General features: G+C 41.8%; 1 long non-coding RNA gene across 1 annotated transcript; it reads left to right on the forward strand.

Moving 5' to 3' along the window:
• Nucleotides 1-2,208: 2,208 nt before the first annotated feature.
• On the forward strand, nucleotides 2,209-15,027 carry LOC117080115. The gene is made up of 3 exons (XR_004435721.1): nucleotides 2,209-2,495; nucleotides 9,634-9,635; nucleotides 15,015-15,027. It is a non-coding gene; the product is annotated as an uncharacterized LOC117080115 (long non-coding RNA).
• The last annotated feature ends 299 nt before the right edge of the window (nucleotides 15,028-15,326 follow it).

Genomic DNA, 15,326 nt, shown 5'->3' on the forward strand with positions numbered 1-15,326 from the left:
TACAAGATGTAAGAGCAATAAATACTACCATGATACTTATGGGTGCTCTGCAGCCCAGACTACCCTCTCCGGTAGCAATCCCTCAAGGATATTTTAAAATTATCATAGACCTTAAAGATTGCTTTTTTACAATTCCCCTTCATCCTACTGACCAAAAACGATTCGCCTTTAGCTTACCATCTATAAATTTTAAAGAACCAATGAAGCAATACCATTGGAAAGTGTTACCTCAAGGCATGGCCAACAGTCCCACCTTGTGTCAAAAATATGTGGCTACAGCCACACACTCAGTTAGAGAGACATGGAAACAAATGTATATTATACACTATATGGATGACATCCTCATAGCAGGAAAAATGGGAGAACAAGTTTTACAGTGTTTTGCTCAACTCAAACAGGAACTAACCACAGCGGGGTTACAAATAGCTCCAGAAAAAATACAACTACAAGACCCTTATACATATTTAGGTTTTCAGATAAATGGACCTAAAATTACTAATCAAAAGGCAGTTATCCGTAAAGATCAGTTACAAACCCTCAATGATTTCCAAAAGCTCCTTGGAGACATAAATTGGCTCCGACCATACTTAAAACTCACCACGGGAGACTTAAAACCTTTATTCGACACCCTGAGAGGTGACCCCAACCCTAAGTCCCTTAGGTCGTTATCAAAAGAAGCTCTTTTATCACTTAATAGAGTGGAGGCGGCCATTGCTGAACAATTTGTTACTAACATAGACTATTCACAGTCATTAATCTTTTTAATCTTTAACACAACACTGACACATACTGGTTTATTCTGGCAAAATAACCCTATTATGTGGGTCCACTTGCCTTCGTCACCCAAAAAGGTATTACTCGCCTATTATGATGCCATAGCAGATTTAATCATCTTAGGTAGAGACAATAGCAAAAAATATTTTGGAATTGAACCTTTTACAATCATACAACCTTATTCTAAGCCACAAATCCATTGGTTGATGCAAAATACTGAAACGTGGCCAATTGCTTGCGCCTCTTATGCTGGTAACTTAGATAACCATTACCTGCCAAACAAGCTTATTCAATTTTGTAAACTACATGCTTTTGTCTTCCCTCATGTCATCAGTAAAACACCTTTAGACAATGCCTTATTAGTATTCACTGATGGGTAATCCACAGGAACTGCTGCATATACCTTTGCTGACACCACTGTTAAATTCAAAACCAGCCATACTTTGGCTCAGCTAGTAGAATTGTAGGCCCTAATCGTGGTGCTGTCAGCCTTCCCTAATCAGGCTCTTAATATTTATACCGACAGTGCATACTTAGTTCACTCAATAGCTCTACTTGAGACAGTAGCACAAATTAAGCATGTGTCACATATAGCCAAGTTATTTTTACAATGCCAACAATTAATACCTAATAGAACAACACCCTTCTTTCTTGGACACATTAGAGCTCATTCAGGATTACCAGGACCTCTATCCCAGGGCAACCAACTGGCTGATATGGCAACCAAGACGGTAGCCATAGCTACAAATACAAACCTAGCCCAAGCACAGGCTACTCATGCCTTACACCATCTTAATGCTCAAACTTTGAGACTGATGTTTAAAATAACTAGAGAACAAGCAAGAAAATAGTTAAACAATGTCAGACCTGTATAACACACCTGCCAGTCCCCCATTTAGGAATTAACCCAAGAGGACTAGTTCCTAACATGATCTGGCAAATGGATGTCACTCATTATTCAGAATTCGGTAACTTAAAATACGTCCATGTATGTATAGATACATTAGTGGATTTACTAGCCACCTTACAACAGGAGAAGCTACCAAACATGTTATAGCTCATTTACTACACTGTTTTCCATAGTTGGAAAGCCTAAATAACTAAAAACAGACAATGGTCCTGGCTATACTCCAAAGCCTTTGGAGACTTTTGTCTTAAATTACAAATAAAACACATTACTGGAATTCCATATAACCCTCAAGGACAAGGAATAGTTGAAAGAGCACACCTATCCTTAAAAACCACCATTGACAAAATAAAAAAGGGAGAATGGTACCCTACTAAGGCACCCCTAGAAATATCCTTAATCACACCTTTTTATTTTAAATTTTTAAAATTTGGATAACCTGAACAGATCAGCAGCTGATCGATTTTGGCATTCCGAGTCCAAAAAACAATTTGCCATGGTTAAGAGGAAAGACCCTTAGACAAACATGGCATGGTCCAGACCCAGTTGTTATCTGGGGAAGAGGCTCAGTTTGTGTTTTTCTCAAACTCATGATGCAGCCAGATGACTGCCAGAGTGACTGGTAAGACAGATACCTAACAATAACCAATCCAGGGAGCAATTTTCTCCCTGAGAGTACTCTTTTCCTCTGTTGCAGAGATGAACTTCAACTACAAGCCCCTCTGGACCATGGTGCTGATTTGCCAAGCACTCCAGGTATATGCCAGCTTTGGTAATCCCCATGAGGCCCGTAAATATATAGGACAATGATACGGTAAGCCCTGTGATTGTTTAGGGGGATATGTGACCTCCCTTCCAAATACGTACATCTCAGCTGTGTCCTGCTCCGCTTACACAGCATACCTGTCTAGTGACTCTCTTAAGTGGAGGTGTGTGTCAACCCCAAGTATATTTAGTGGAGGGGATACCACAACCTGCCCTTGTGACACATTTGAGACTGCTATGCATAGTTCCTGCTACACTACTTATCTAGAATGTACATTTGGCAGTAAAACATACTATACTGCTATCTTAACAAGATCTAGAACCCCCACTATAGGGGCCAGTAGTGTCCCTACAGTTGTAGGAAATACCAATAACCTTGTATCAGCTGGCTGTACTGGAATTGTAGGACAGCCTGTCTGCTGGAATATTCACCCCCCTCTTCATATCTCTGACGGAGGAGGACCACGAGACAAGGTCCGAGAAATTAGGGTATACAAAAAACTTGAAGAGTTGCAAAGGTCCCTGTACCCGGAAATTCACTACCACCCCTTGGCCTTGCCCAAAGCCCAAGGGAAAGAGAAAGTTGATACCTGCTTAACAATTCCAACTCTAGTCTGGCTAATGACTGCTGGCTGTGTCTGCAATCAGGAGATCCCGTTCCTCTTGCCATACCCAGCAATGACTTAAATTATACATCCAATACCCCTTGCACCATAATTCCTCCCCTTAAAGTACAGCCTTTAGAATTTCCTAGTTCCTCTTGCATCTACTCCCCTCCCCTTAATAACACTTACGACCTTGATGTAGGATTGAATCAATTCAATAATTGTTCCACCATAGTAAATATTTCCCAATCACTGTGTGCCCCAAACAGCTCCGTTTTTATATGTGGCAATAATAGGGCTTATACCTATTTACCTACTAACTGGACAGGACACTGTGTCTTAGCCACACTTTTGCCATAGACATTATCCCTGGAGATGAACCTGTACCTATCCCAGCTATAGATCACTTTTTAGGAAGAAACAAAAGGGCAATACAATTTATCCCCTTACTTGCAGGATTAGGCATAACTACTGCCGTAGCAACTGGGGCTACAGGCCTAGGGGTTTCTGTTACTCAATAAACCAAATTGTCTCACCAATTGATCTCAGATATGCAGGCCATTTCAATTACTATACAAGATTTACAAGATCAGGTAGATTCTCTGGCAGAAGTAGTGCTCCAAAATAGAAGAGGCCTAGATTTACTAACTGCAGAACAGGGAGGCATCTGCTTGGCTTTACAGGAGAAGTGCTGTTTCTATGCCAACAAATCCGGGATCGTCAGAGATAAAATCAGGCCTCTACAAGAAGACCTAGAAAAACGATGAAAAGAAATAACCAATAACCCGTTTTGGACTGGGTTCCATGGACTCCTTCCCTATCTTATGCCATCCCTGGGCCCCCTGCTTTGCCTATTGCTCTTACTCTCTGTAGAACCTTTGGTCTTCAATAAGCTCTTGACATTCATTAAGCAACAAGTCGAGGCTATCCAAGTGAAGCCTATAGAGGTCCATTATCATCACCTAGAGCAAGAATATCACGATGTTTCATACTCACACCCATTATGACCACCTTCCCTATGTGCTGCACTGGACAGCCAATGACCGGTCAGAGAGTGTCATCTCTCACTAACCTAAGACAGGAGGACCGTCATAAGCTACTGCCTAATCCTGTGACGGGTACCAGTGATGAGATGCATTACTCCAACCTAAGACCGGGGCAGTTCCCGAGGGACAACCTACTAGCCGTAATTATATATAAAAAAGGGGGACCTGTCCAGAGCCATGAGGCCCGGAATTAGCCGACCACTGTTGCTTGATCTCTGCAAAGTGGAGACAAGACGGCACATTTCCGGGTTCCTTATTGTGGATCCTTCCTGCGTGCGCCTAAACTGTTCCTGCGCAACCCCAAAGCTTTTCCTACCCGCACCTAAGTATTTCCCGTGCGCGCTTAAACTGTTCCCGCGTGTGCCACACTTTACAGCAAGCACACAGACATTTTCCCGCCCAGGAAGATATGCAGCCTACGGCGCAAGCGCGATCCCACGCCTGGGAAAATTACAAACCCACGGAGCATGCGCAATTGTAATTTGAGAAGACCCGGCCCCCTGTCACCACCCTGGCCAACCTCTTCCTCTGCCAACCTATATAAGGCATGACCCTGCACTTAATAAACGAGACTTGATCAGGCTATTTGTCTTCTCTCCATTTCTCGTGTTTTCTTGTCTCCTCCATTCCCACTCCCCCTTCCAGGTTCTGTTCAACTACCCTGCAGGTCGGGACATTTCGTGGAGCAGTCCAATAACACTCTCTTTGAGGAACCTGAGAAGGGCTTCTTTGGATCGCATTGAGGCCTACGCTGAGAAGGGAATATCATCAGTTAAAACGTGAGAGATGCTTTCTGAGAAACTTCTTTGTGGTCTCTGAATTCACCTCACAGAGGTACAGCTTAGTCATAAGGATAAAGTTTGCTAAAACTCTTTGCGTGGAATATGCAAACTGATATTTGGGAGCCCATAGGGACCCACGGTGAAAGAGGAAATATCCTCAGACAATGACTAGGCAGAAGCTTTCTGAGAGATTGCTTTCCGATGTGTGACTTCATGACACAAAGTTCCACCCTTCCCTTCTTGGGACAGTTTGCTAACACTGTGGTCGTGGATTCTGCAAAGTGACATTTGGGAGCCGATAGGGGCTCATGGTGAAAAAGGAAATATCCTCAGTTCAAAATGTGAAAGAAGCTTTCTGAGAAACTGCTTTGTGATCTGTGAATTCAGCTCACAGAGTTACAGCTAAGTCCTCATGAAGTAGTTTGCTAACACATTTTTCGTGGATTCTGCAAAGTGACATTGGGAGCCGATAGGGGCTCATGGTGAAAAAGGAAATATCCTCAGATGAAAACTAGAAAGAAGCTTTCTAAGAAAATTCTTGGTGATGTGTGAATTCATCTCACAGAGTTACACTTATATTTCATGGAGCAGACCATTACCACTGTCTTTGAGGAAGCTGAGAGGGGCTTTTTGGATCGCATTGAGGCCTACACAGAGAAAGGAAATATCCTCAGTTCAAAATGTGAAAGAAGCTTTCTGAGAAACTTCTTTGTGGTCTCTGAATTCACCTCACAGAGGTACAGCTTAGTCATAAGGATAAAGTTTGCTAAAACTCTTTGCGTGGAATATGCAAACTGATATTTGGGAGCCCATAGGGACCCACGGTGAAAGAGGAAATATCCTCAGACAATGACTAGGCAGAAGCTTTCTGAGAGATTGCTTTCCGATGTGTGACTTCATGACACAAAGTTCCACCCTTCCCTTCTTGGGACAGTTTGCTAACACTGTTGTCGAGGATTCTGCAAAGTGATTTTGGGGAGCTCATGGAGGGCTATGGTGAAAAAGGAAATATGCTCAGATCAAAACTGGAAAGCAGGCTTCTGAGAAATTGCATTGCAATGTGCGAATGCAACTCACACAGTTACACGTTTCTCTTCAGTTATCAGTTTCCTAAAACAGTTTTCTAGAAATGTGCAATGGGATAATTCTTAGCTCAATGAAGCTTACAATGACAAAGGAAATATCCTCAGATGAAAACTAGAAAGAAGCTTTCTAAGAAAATTCTTGGTGATGTGTGAATTCATCTCACAGAGTTACACTTATATTTCATGGAGCAGACCATTACCACTGTCTTTGAGGAAGCTGAGAGGGGCTTTTTGGATCGCATTGAGGCCTACGCTGAGAAAGGGAATATCATCAGTTAAAACGTGAGAGATGCTTTCTGAGAAACTGCTTTGTGATCTGTGAATTCAGCTCACAGAGTTACAGCTAAGTCCTCATGAAGTAGTTTGCTAACACATTTTTCGTGGATTCTGCAAAGTGACATTTGGGAGCCGATAGGGGCTCATGGTGAAAAAGGAAATATCCTCAGATAATAACTAGAGAGAAGCTTTCTGAGAGATTGCTTTCTGATGTGTGAATACATGACATAGCATTCCACCCTTAACTTCTAGGAACAGTTTGCTAACACTGTGGTCGTGGATTCTGCAAAGTGATATTTGGGAACCCATAGGGGCCCATGGTGAGAAAGGAAAAATCCTCAAATAATAACTAGAGAGAAGCTTTCTGATAGATTGCTTTCTGATGTGTGACTTCATCACACAGAGTTCCACCCTTCCCTTCTTGGAACAGTTTGCTAACACTGTTGTCTTGGATTCTGCAAAGTGATATTTGAGAGCTCACAGAGGGCTATGGTGAAAAAGGAAATATCCTCAGATCAAAAATGGAAAGAAGCCTTCTGAGAAACTGCATTGCAATGTGTGAATGCAACTCACAGAGTCTCACGTTTCTCTTCAGTAATCAGTTTGCTAACACAGTTTTCCTGAAATCTGAAATGGGACACTTCTTACCTCAATGAAGCTTGCAGTGACAAAGGAAATATTCTCAGATGAAAACTAGTGAAAAACTTCATTAGAAACTTCTTGGTGATGTGTGAATTCATCTCACAGAGTTAAACATATATTTCATCGAGCAGTCCAGTAACACTGTCTTTGTGGTACCTGAGAGGGTCTACTTTGTATCGCATTGAGGACTACGCTGATGAAGGAAATATCATCAGTTCAAAACGTGGAAGAAGCTTTCTGAGAAACTTCTTGGTGATCTGTGAATTCATCTCATTTAGTTACAACAGAGTCCTCACGAGGCAGTTTGCTAACACTCTTTTCGTGGAATCTGCAAAGTGATATTTGGGAGCCCATAGGGGCCCATGGTGAAAAAGGAAATATCCTCAGACAATCACTAGAGGGAAGCTACCTGAGAGATTGCTTTCTGATGTGTGACTTCATCAAACAGAGTTCCACCCTTCCTTTCTTGGAACAGTTTTCTGACATTGTTGTCGTGGATTCTGCAAAGTGATATTTGGGAGCTCATGGAGGGCTATGGTGAAAAAGGAAATATCCTCAGAACAAAACAGGAAAGAAGCCTCCTGAGAAACTGCATTGCGATGCGTCAATGCAACTCACAGAGTTACACATTTCTCTGCACTGAGCATTTTGCTAACACTGTTTTCTGTAAATCTGCAATGGGCTATTTCTTTTTTTTTTTTTTTTATACTTTAAGTTCTATGGTACATGTCCATAACGTGCAGCTTTATTACATATTTATCCTTGTGCCATGTTGGTGTGCTGCACCCATCAACTCGTGGGCACCCATCAATTCATCATTTATATCATGTATAACTCCCCAATGCAATCCTTCCCCCTCCCACTTCCCCATGATAGGCCCCAGTGTGTGATGTTCCCCTTCCCGAGTCCAAGTGATCTCATTGTTCAGTTCCCACCTATGAATGAGAACATGCGGTGTTTGGTTTTCTGTTCCTGTGATAGTTTGCTAAAAATGATGGTTTCCAGCTGCATCCATGTCCCTACAAAGGATGCAAACTCATCCTTTTTTATGGCTGCATTGTATTCCATGGTGTATATGTGACACATTTTCTTAATCCAGTCTGTCACAGATGGACATTTGGGTTGATTCCAAGTCTTTGCTATTGTGAATAGTGCCGCAGTAAACATACGTGTGCATGTGTCTTTATAGCAGCATGATTTATAATCCTTTGGGTATATACCCAGTAGTGGGATGGCTGGGTTATATGGTACATCTACTTCTAGATCCTGGAGGAATTGCCATACTGTTTTCCATAATGGTTGAATTAGTTTACAATCCCACCAACAGTGTAAAAGTGTTCCTATTTCTCCACATCCTCTCCAACACCTGTTGTTTCCTGATTTTTTTAATGATTGTCGTTCTAACTGTTGTGAGATGGTATCTCATTGTGGTTTTGATTTGCATTTCTCTGATGGCGAGTGATTATGAGCATTTTTTCATGTGTCTGTTGGTTGTATGAATGTCTTCTTTTGAGAAATGTCTGCTCATATCCTTTCCCCACTTTTTGATGGGGTTGTTTGTTTTTTTCTTGTATATTTGTTTGAGTTCTTTGTAGACTCTGGATATTAGCCCTTTGTCAGATGAGTAGATTGCAAAAATTATCTCCCATTCTGTAGGTTGCCTGTTCACTTTGATGGTAGCTTCTTTTGCTATGCAGAAGCTCTTTAGTTTAATGAGATCTCATTTGTCAATTTTGGCTTTTGCTGCCGTTGCTTTTGGTGTTTTAGACATGAAGTCCTTGCCCATGCCTATGTCCTGAATGGTACTACCTAGATTTTCTTCTAGGGTTTTTATGGTATTAGGTCTCACATTTCAGTCTCTAATCCATCTTGAATTAGTCTTCGTATAAGGGGTAAGGAAAGGATCCAGTTTCAGTTTTCTACTTATGGCTAGCCAATTTTCCCAGCACCATTTATTAAACACGGAATCCTTTCCCCATTTCCTGTTTCTCTCAGGTTTGTCAAAGATCGGATGACGGTAGATGTGTGGTATTATTTCTGAGGACTCTGTTCTGTTCCATTGATCTCTCTCTGTTTTGGTACCAGTACCATGCTGTTTGGTTACTGTAGCCTTGTAGTATAGTTTGAAGTCAGGTAACATGATGCCTCCAGCTTCATTCTTTTTGCTTAGGATTGTCTTGGCAATGCAGGCTCTTTTTGGTTCCATGTGAACTCTAAAGAATTTTTTTTCTAATTCTGTGAATAAAGTCATTGGTAGTTTAATGGGGATGGCATTGAATTAAATTACCTTGGACAGTATGGCCATTTTAACAATATTGATTCTTCCTTTCCATGGGCATGGATATTCTTCCGTTTGATTGTGTCCTCTTTTATTTCAATGAGCAGTAGTTTGTAGTTCTCCTTGAAGAGGTCCTTTACATCCCTTGTAAGTTGGATTCCTAGGTATTTTATTCTCTTTGAAGCTATTGTGAATGGGAGTTCATTCATGATTTGGCTCTCTGTTTGTCTGTTACTGGTGTATAAGGATGCTTGTTATTTTAGTGCATTGATTTTGTGTCTTGAGACTTTGCTGAAGTAGCTTAACAGCTTAAGGAAATTTTGTGCTGAGACAATGGGGTTTTCTAAATATACAGTCTTGTCATCTGCAAACAGGGACAATTTGACTTCTTCTTTTCTGAACTAAATACCCTTTATTTCCTTCTCTTGCCTGATTGCCCTAGCCAGAACTTCCAACACGATGTTGAATAGGAGTGGTGAGAGGGGGCATCCCTGTCTTGTGCCAGTTTTCAAAGGGAAAGCTTCCTGTTTTTGCCCATTCAGTATGATATTGACTGTGGGTTTGTCATAAATAGCTCTTATTATTTTTAGATACGTTCCATCAATACCGAATTTATTGAGCGTTTTTAGCATGAAGGGCTGTTGAATCTTGTCAAAGGCCTTTTCTGCATCTATTGAGATAATCATGTGGTTCTTGTCTTTGGTTCTGTTTATATGCAGGATTCCGTTTATTGATTTGCAAATGTTGAACCAGCCTTGCATCCCAGGGATGAAGCCCACTTGATCATGGTGGATAAGCTTTTTGATGACTGCTGAATCCGGTTTGCCAGTATTTTATTGAGAATTTTTGCATCAATGTTCATCAGGAATATTGGTTTAAAATTCTCTTTTTTTGTTGGGTCTCTGCCAGGCTTTGGTATCAGGATGACTTTGGCCTCATAAATGAGTTAGGGAGGATTCCCCCTTTTTCAATTGATTGGACTAGTTTCAGAAGGAATGGTACCAGCTCCTCCTTGTACCTCTGGTAGAATTCAGCTGTGAATCCATCTGGTCCTGGACTTCTTTTGGTGAGTAGGCTATTAATTGTTGCCTCAATTTCAGAGCCTGCTATTGGTCTATTCAGGGATTCAACTTCTTCCTAGTTTAGTCTTGGGAGAGTGTAAGTGTCCAGGAAATTATCCATTTCTTCTCGATTTTCAAGTTGATTTGCGTAGCGGTGTTTATAGTATTCTCTGATGGTAGTTTGTATTTCTGTGGGGTCTGTGGTGATATCCCCTTTATCATTTTTTATTGCGTCTATTTGATTCCTCTCTCTCTTTTCTTCTTTATTAGTCTTGCTAGCGGTCTGTCAATTTTGTTGATCTTTTCAAAAAACCAACTCCTGATTCATTGATGTTTTGGAGGGATTTTTGTGTCTCTATCTCCTTCAGCTCTGCTCTGATCTTAGTTATTTCTTGCCTTCTGCTAGCTTTTGAATGTGTTGCTCTTGCCTCTCTAGTTCTTTTAATTGTGATGTTAGAGTGTCAATTTCAGATCTTTCCTGCTTTCTCTGGTGGGCATTTAGTGCTGTAAATTTCCCTCTACACACTGCTTTAAATGTGTCCCAGTGATTCTGGTATGTTGTATCTTTGTTCTCATTGGTTTCAAAGAACATCTTTATTTCTGCCTTCATTTCGTTATGTACCCAGTAGTCATTCAGGAGCAGGTTGTTCAGTTTCCATGTAGTTGAGCGGTTTTGATTGAGTTTCTTAGTACTGAGTTTTAGTTTGCTTGCACTGTGGTCTGAGAGACAGTTTGTTATAATTTCTGTTCTTGTACATTTGCTGAGGAGTGCTTTACTTCCAATTATGTGGTCAGTTTTGGAATAACTGCGATGTGGTGCTGAGAAGAATGTATATTCTGTTGATTTGGGGTGGAGAGTTCTATAGATGTCTATTAGGTCCGCTTGCTGCAGAGATGAGTTCAATTCCTGGATATCCTTGTTAACTTTCTGTCTCGTTGATCTGTCTAATGTTGACAGTGGAGTGTAGAAGTCTCCCATTATTATTGTATGGGAGTCTAAGTCTCTTTGTAAGTCTCTAAGGACCTGCTTTATGAATCTGGGTGCTCCTGTATTGGGTGCATATACATTTAAGATAGTTAGTTCTTCCTGTTGAATTGATCCCTTTACCATTATGTAATGGCCTTCTTTGTCTCTTTTGATCTTTGATGGTTTAAAGTCTATTTTATCAGAGACTAGGATTGCAACCCCTGCTTTTTTTTGTTCTCCATCTGCTTGGTAGATCTTCCTCCATCCTCTTATTTTGAGCCTATGTATGTCTCTGCATGTGAGATGGGTCTCCTGAATACAGCAGATTGTTGGGTCTTGACTCTTTATCCAGTTTGCCAGTCTGTGTCTTTTAATTGGAGCATTTAGTCAATTTACATTTAATGTTAATATTGTTATGTGTGAACTTGATCCTGTCATTATGATAGTAACTGATTATTTTGCTCGTTAGTTGATGCAGTTTCTTTCTAGCCTCGATGGTCTTTACATTTTGGCATATTTTGCAATGGCTGGCATCGGTTGCTCCTTTCCATGTTTAGGGCTTCCTTCAGGGTCTCTTTTAAGGCAGGCCTAGTAGTGACAAAATCTCTAAGCATTTGCTTATCTGTAAAGGATTTTATTTCTCCTTCACTGATGAAACTTAGTTTGGCTGGATATGAAATTCTGGGTTTAAAAATCTTTTCTTTAAGAACGTTGAATATTGGCCCCCACTCTCTTCTGGCTTGGAGAGATTCTGCCGAGAGATCTGCTGTTAGTCTGATGGGCTTCCCTTTGTGGGTAACCCGACCTTTCTCTCTGGCTGCCTTAAGATTTTTTCCTTCATTTCAACTTTGGTGAATCTGGCAATTATGTGTCTTGGAGTTGCTCTTCTCAAGGAGTATCTTTGTGGAGTTCTCTGTATTTCCTGAATTTGAATGTTGTCTTGCCCTACTAGGTTGTGGAAGTTCTCCTGGATGATATCCTGAATTGTGTTTTCCAACTTGGTTCCATTTTAACCCTCATTTTCAAGCTCCCCAATCAGACGTAGATTTGGTCTTTTTACGTAATCCCATACTTCTTTCAGGCTTTGTTCATTTCTTTTTCTTCTTTTTTCTTTCAGTTTCTCTTCTCGCTTCATTTCATTCATTTGATCTTCAATCGCTGATACTCTTTCTTCCAGTTGATTGAGTCGATTACTGAAGCTTGTGCATTTGTCACGTATATCTCGTGTCATGGTTTTCAGCTCTGTCATTTCGTTTATGACCTTCTCTGCATTAATTAGTCTAGCTGTCAATTCTTCCATCTTTTTTCAAGATTTTTAGTTTCTTTGTGCTGGGTACGTAATTCCTCCTTTAGTTCTGAGAAGTTGGATGGACTGAAGCCTTCTTCTGTCATCTTGTCAAAGTCATTCTCTGACCAGCTTTGATCCGTTGCTGGCGATGGGCTGCGGTCCTTTGCAGGGGGAGATGCGCTCTTATTTTTTGAATTTCCAGCTTTTCTGCCCTGCATTTTCCCCATCTTTGTGGTTTTATCTGTCTGTGGTCTTTGATGATGGTGACGTACTGATGGGGTTTTGGTATAAGTGTCCTTGCTGTTTAATAATTTTCCTTCTGACAGTCAGGACCCTCAGCTATAGGTCTGTTGGAGATTGCTTGAGGTCCACTCCCGATCCTGTTTGCCTGGGTATCAGCAGCAGAGGTTGCAGAAGATAGAATATTGCTGAACAGCGAGTGTACCTGTCTGATTCTTCCTTTGGAAGCTTCCTCTCAGGGGTGTACTCCACTCTGTGAGGTGTGTGGTGTCAGACTGCCCCTAGTGGGGGATGTCTCCCAGCTAGGCTTCTCAGGGGTCAGGGACCCATCTGAGCAGGCAGTCTGTCCGTTCTCAGGTCTCAACCTCCACATTGGGAGATCCACCACTCTCCCCAAAGCTGTCAGAAAGAGTCGTTCACGTCTGCACAGGCCCCCGCTGCTTCCCCTGTTGGTCTTCAGCTTTGCCCTGTCCCCAGAGGTGGAGTCTACACAGACAGAAAGGCTTCCTTGAGCTGCTGTGATCTCCACCCAGTTGGAGCTTCACAGCGGCTTTGTTTAACTACTTCAGCCTCAGCAATGGCGGGCGCCACTCCCCCAGCCTCGCTGCTGCCTTGTGGATAGATCACCACAGACTGCTGTGTTAGCAATGAGGGAGGTTCTGTGCCCATGGGACCCTCCTGGCCACGTGTGGTATATATTCTCCTGGTGTACCTGTTTGCTTAAAGCGCAGTATTGGGTAGGGAGTTACCCTATTTTCCAGGTGTTGTGTGTCTCAGTTCCCCTGGCTAGGAAAAGGGACTGCCTTCCCCCTTGCACTTCCCAGGTGAGGTGATGCCTCATGCTGCTTCAGCTCTCGCTGGTCAGGCTGCACCAGCGGACCAGCACCGATTGTCCGGCACTCCCTAGTGAGATGACTCCAGTACCTCAGTTGAAAATGCAGAAATCACCGGTCTTCTGTGTCTCTCGCACTGGGAGTTGGAGACTGGAGCTGTTCCCATTCGGCCATCTTGCTCCCTAGGAAACAATGGGATACTTCTTAGTGCAATGAAGCTTTCGGTGACAAAGGAAATGTCCTCCGATGAAAACTAGAAAGAAGTTTTCTTAGAAACTTCTGGGGGATGTGTGAGTTCATCACACAGAGTTACACTTATGTTTCATGGAGCAGTCCATTAACACTGTCTTTGATGAAACTGAGAAGGGGTTCTTTGGATCCCTTTGAGGTCTACGCAGAGAAAGGAAATACCATCATTCAAAACGTGAAAGAAGCTTTCTGAGAAACTTCTTTGTGATCTGTGAATTCATCTCACAGAGTTAAAACTTAGACTTCAGGACGCAGTTTGCTACCACTCCCTTCGTGGAATCTGCAAAGCGATATTAGGGAGCCCATAGGGGCCCATGGTGAAAAAGGAAATATTCTCTAATAATAACTAGAGAGAAGCTTTCTGAGAGATTGGTTTCTGATGTGTGACTTCATCACACAGAGTTCCACCCTTCCCTTCTTGGAACAGTTTGCTAACACTGTTGTCGTGGATTCTGCAAAGTGATATTTGGAAGCTCGTGGAGGTCTATGATGAAAAAGGAAATATCCTCAGATCAAAACTGGAAAGAAGCCTTCTGAGAAATTGCATAGGGATGTGTGAATGCAACTCACAGAGTTACACGTTTCTCTTCAGTGATCAGTTTGCTAACACCATTTTCTAGAAATCTGCAATGGGATACTTCTTAGCGCAACGAAGCTCAAGGTGACAAAGGAAATATCCTCAGAGGAAAAATAGAAAGTAGACTTCTTAGAAACCTCTTGGTGATGTGTGGATTCATCTGACAGAGTTACACTTGTGTTTTTTGCAGCAGTCCATTAACATTGTCCTTTAGGAAACTGAGAAGGGATTCTTTGGATCGCATTGAGGCCTACGCTGATAAAGGAAATATCATCAGTTCAAAACGTGAAAGAAGCTTTCTGAGAAACTTCTTTGTGATCTGTGAATTCATCTCACAGTGTGACAACTTAGACCTCAGGAATCAGTTTGCTAACACTCTTTTCGTGGAATCTGCAAAGTGATATTTGGGAGCCCATAGGGGCCCATGGTGAAAAAGGAAATATCTTCAGATAATAACTAGAGAGAAGCTTTCTGATAGATTGCTTTCTGATGTGTGACTTCATCACACAGAGTTCCACCCTTCCCTTCTTGGCAAAGTTTGCTAACACTGTTGTCGTGGATTTTGCAATGTGATATTTGGGAGCTCATGGAGGGCTATGGTGAAAAAGGAAATATCCTCAGATCAAAACTGGAAAGAAGCCTTCTGAGAAACGGCATTGCGATGTGGAATGCAACTCACAGAGTTACATGTTTCTCTTCAGTGATCAGTTTGCTAACACAGTTTTCTGGAAATCTGCAATGGGATACCTCTTAGCGCAAGGAAGCTTTCGGTGACAAAGGAAATATCCTCAGATGAAAATTGGAAGGAAGCTTTCTTGCAAACTTCTTGGTGATGTGTCAATTCATCTCACAGAGTTACACTTAAGTTTCATTTAGCAGTCCATTAACACTGTTTTTGAGTAACCTGAAAATGGCTTCCTTGGATCGCATTGAGGCCTACACTGAGAAAGG

This window comes from Trachypithecus francoisi, unplaced genomic scaffold (genome assembly GCF_009764315.1).
Source record: "Trachypithecus francoisi isolate TF-2019V2 unplaced genomic scaffold, Tfra_2.0 Lachesis_group8, whole genome shotgun sequence".
NCBI lineage: Eukaryota > Metazoa > Chordata > Mammalia > Primates > Cercopithecidae > Trachypithecus > Trachypithecus francoisi.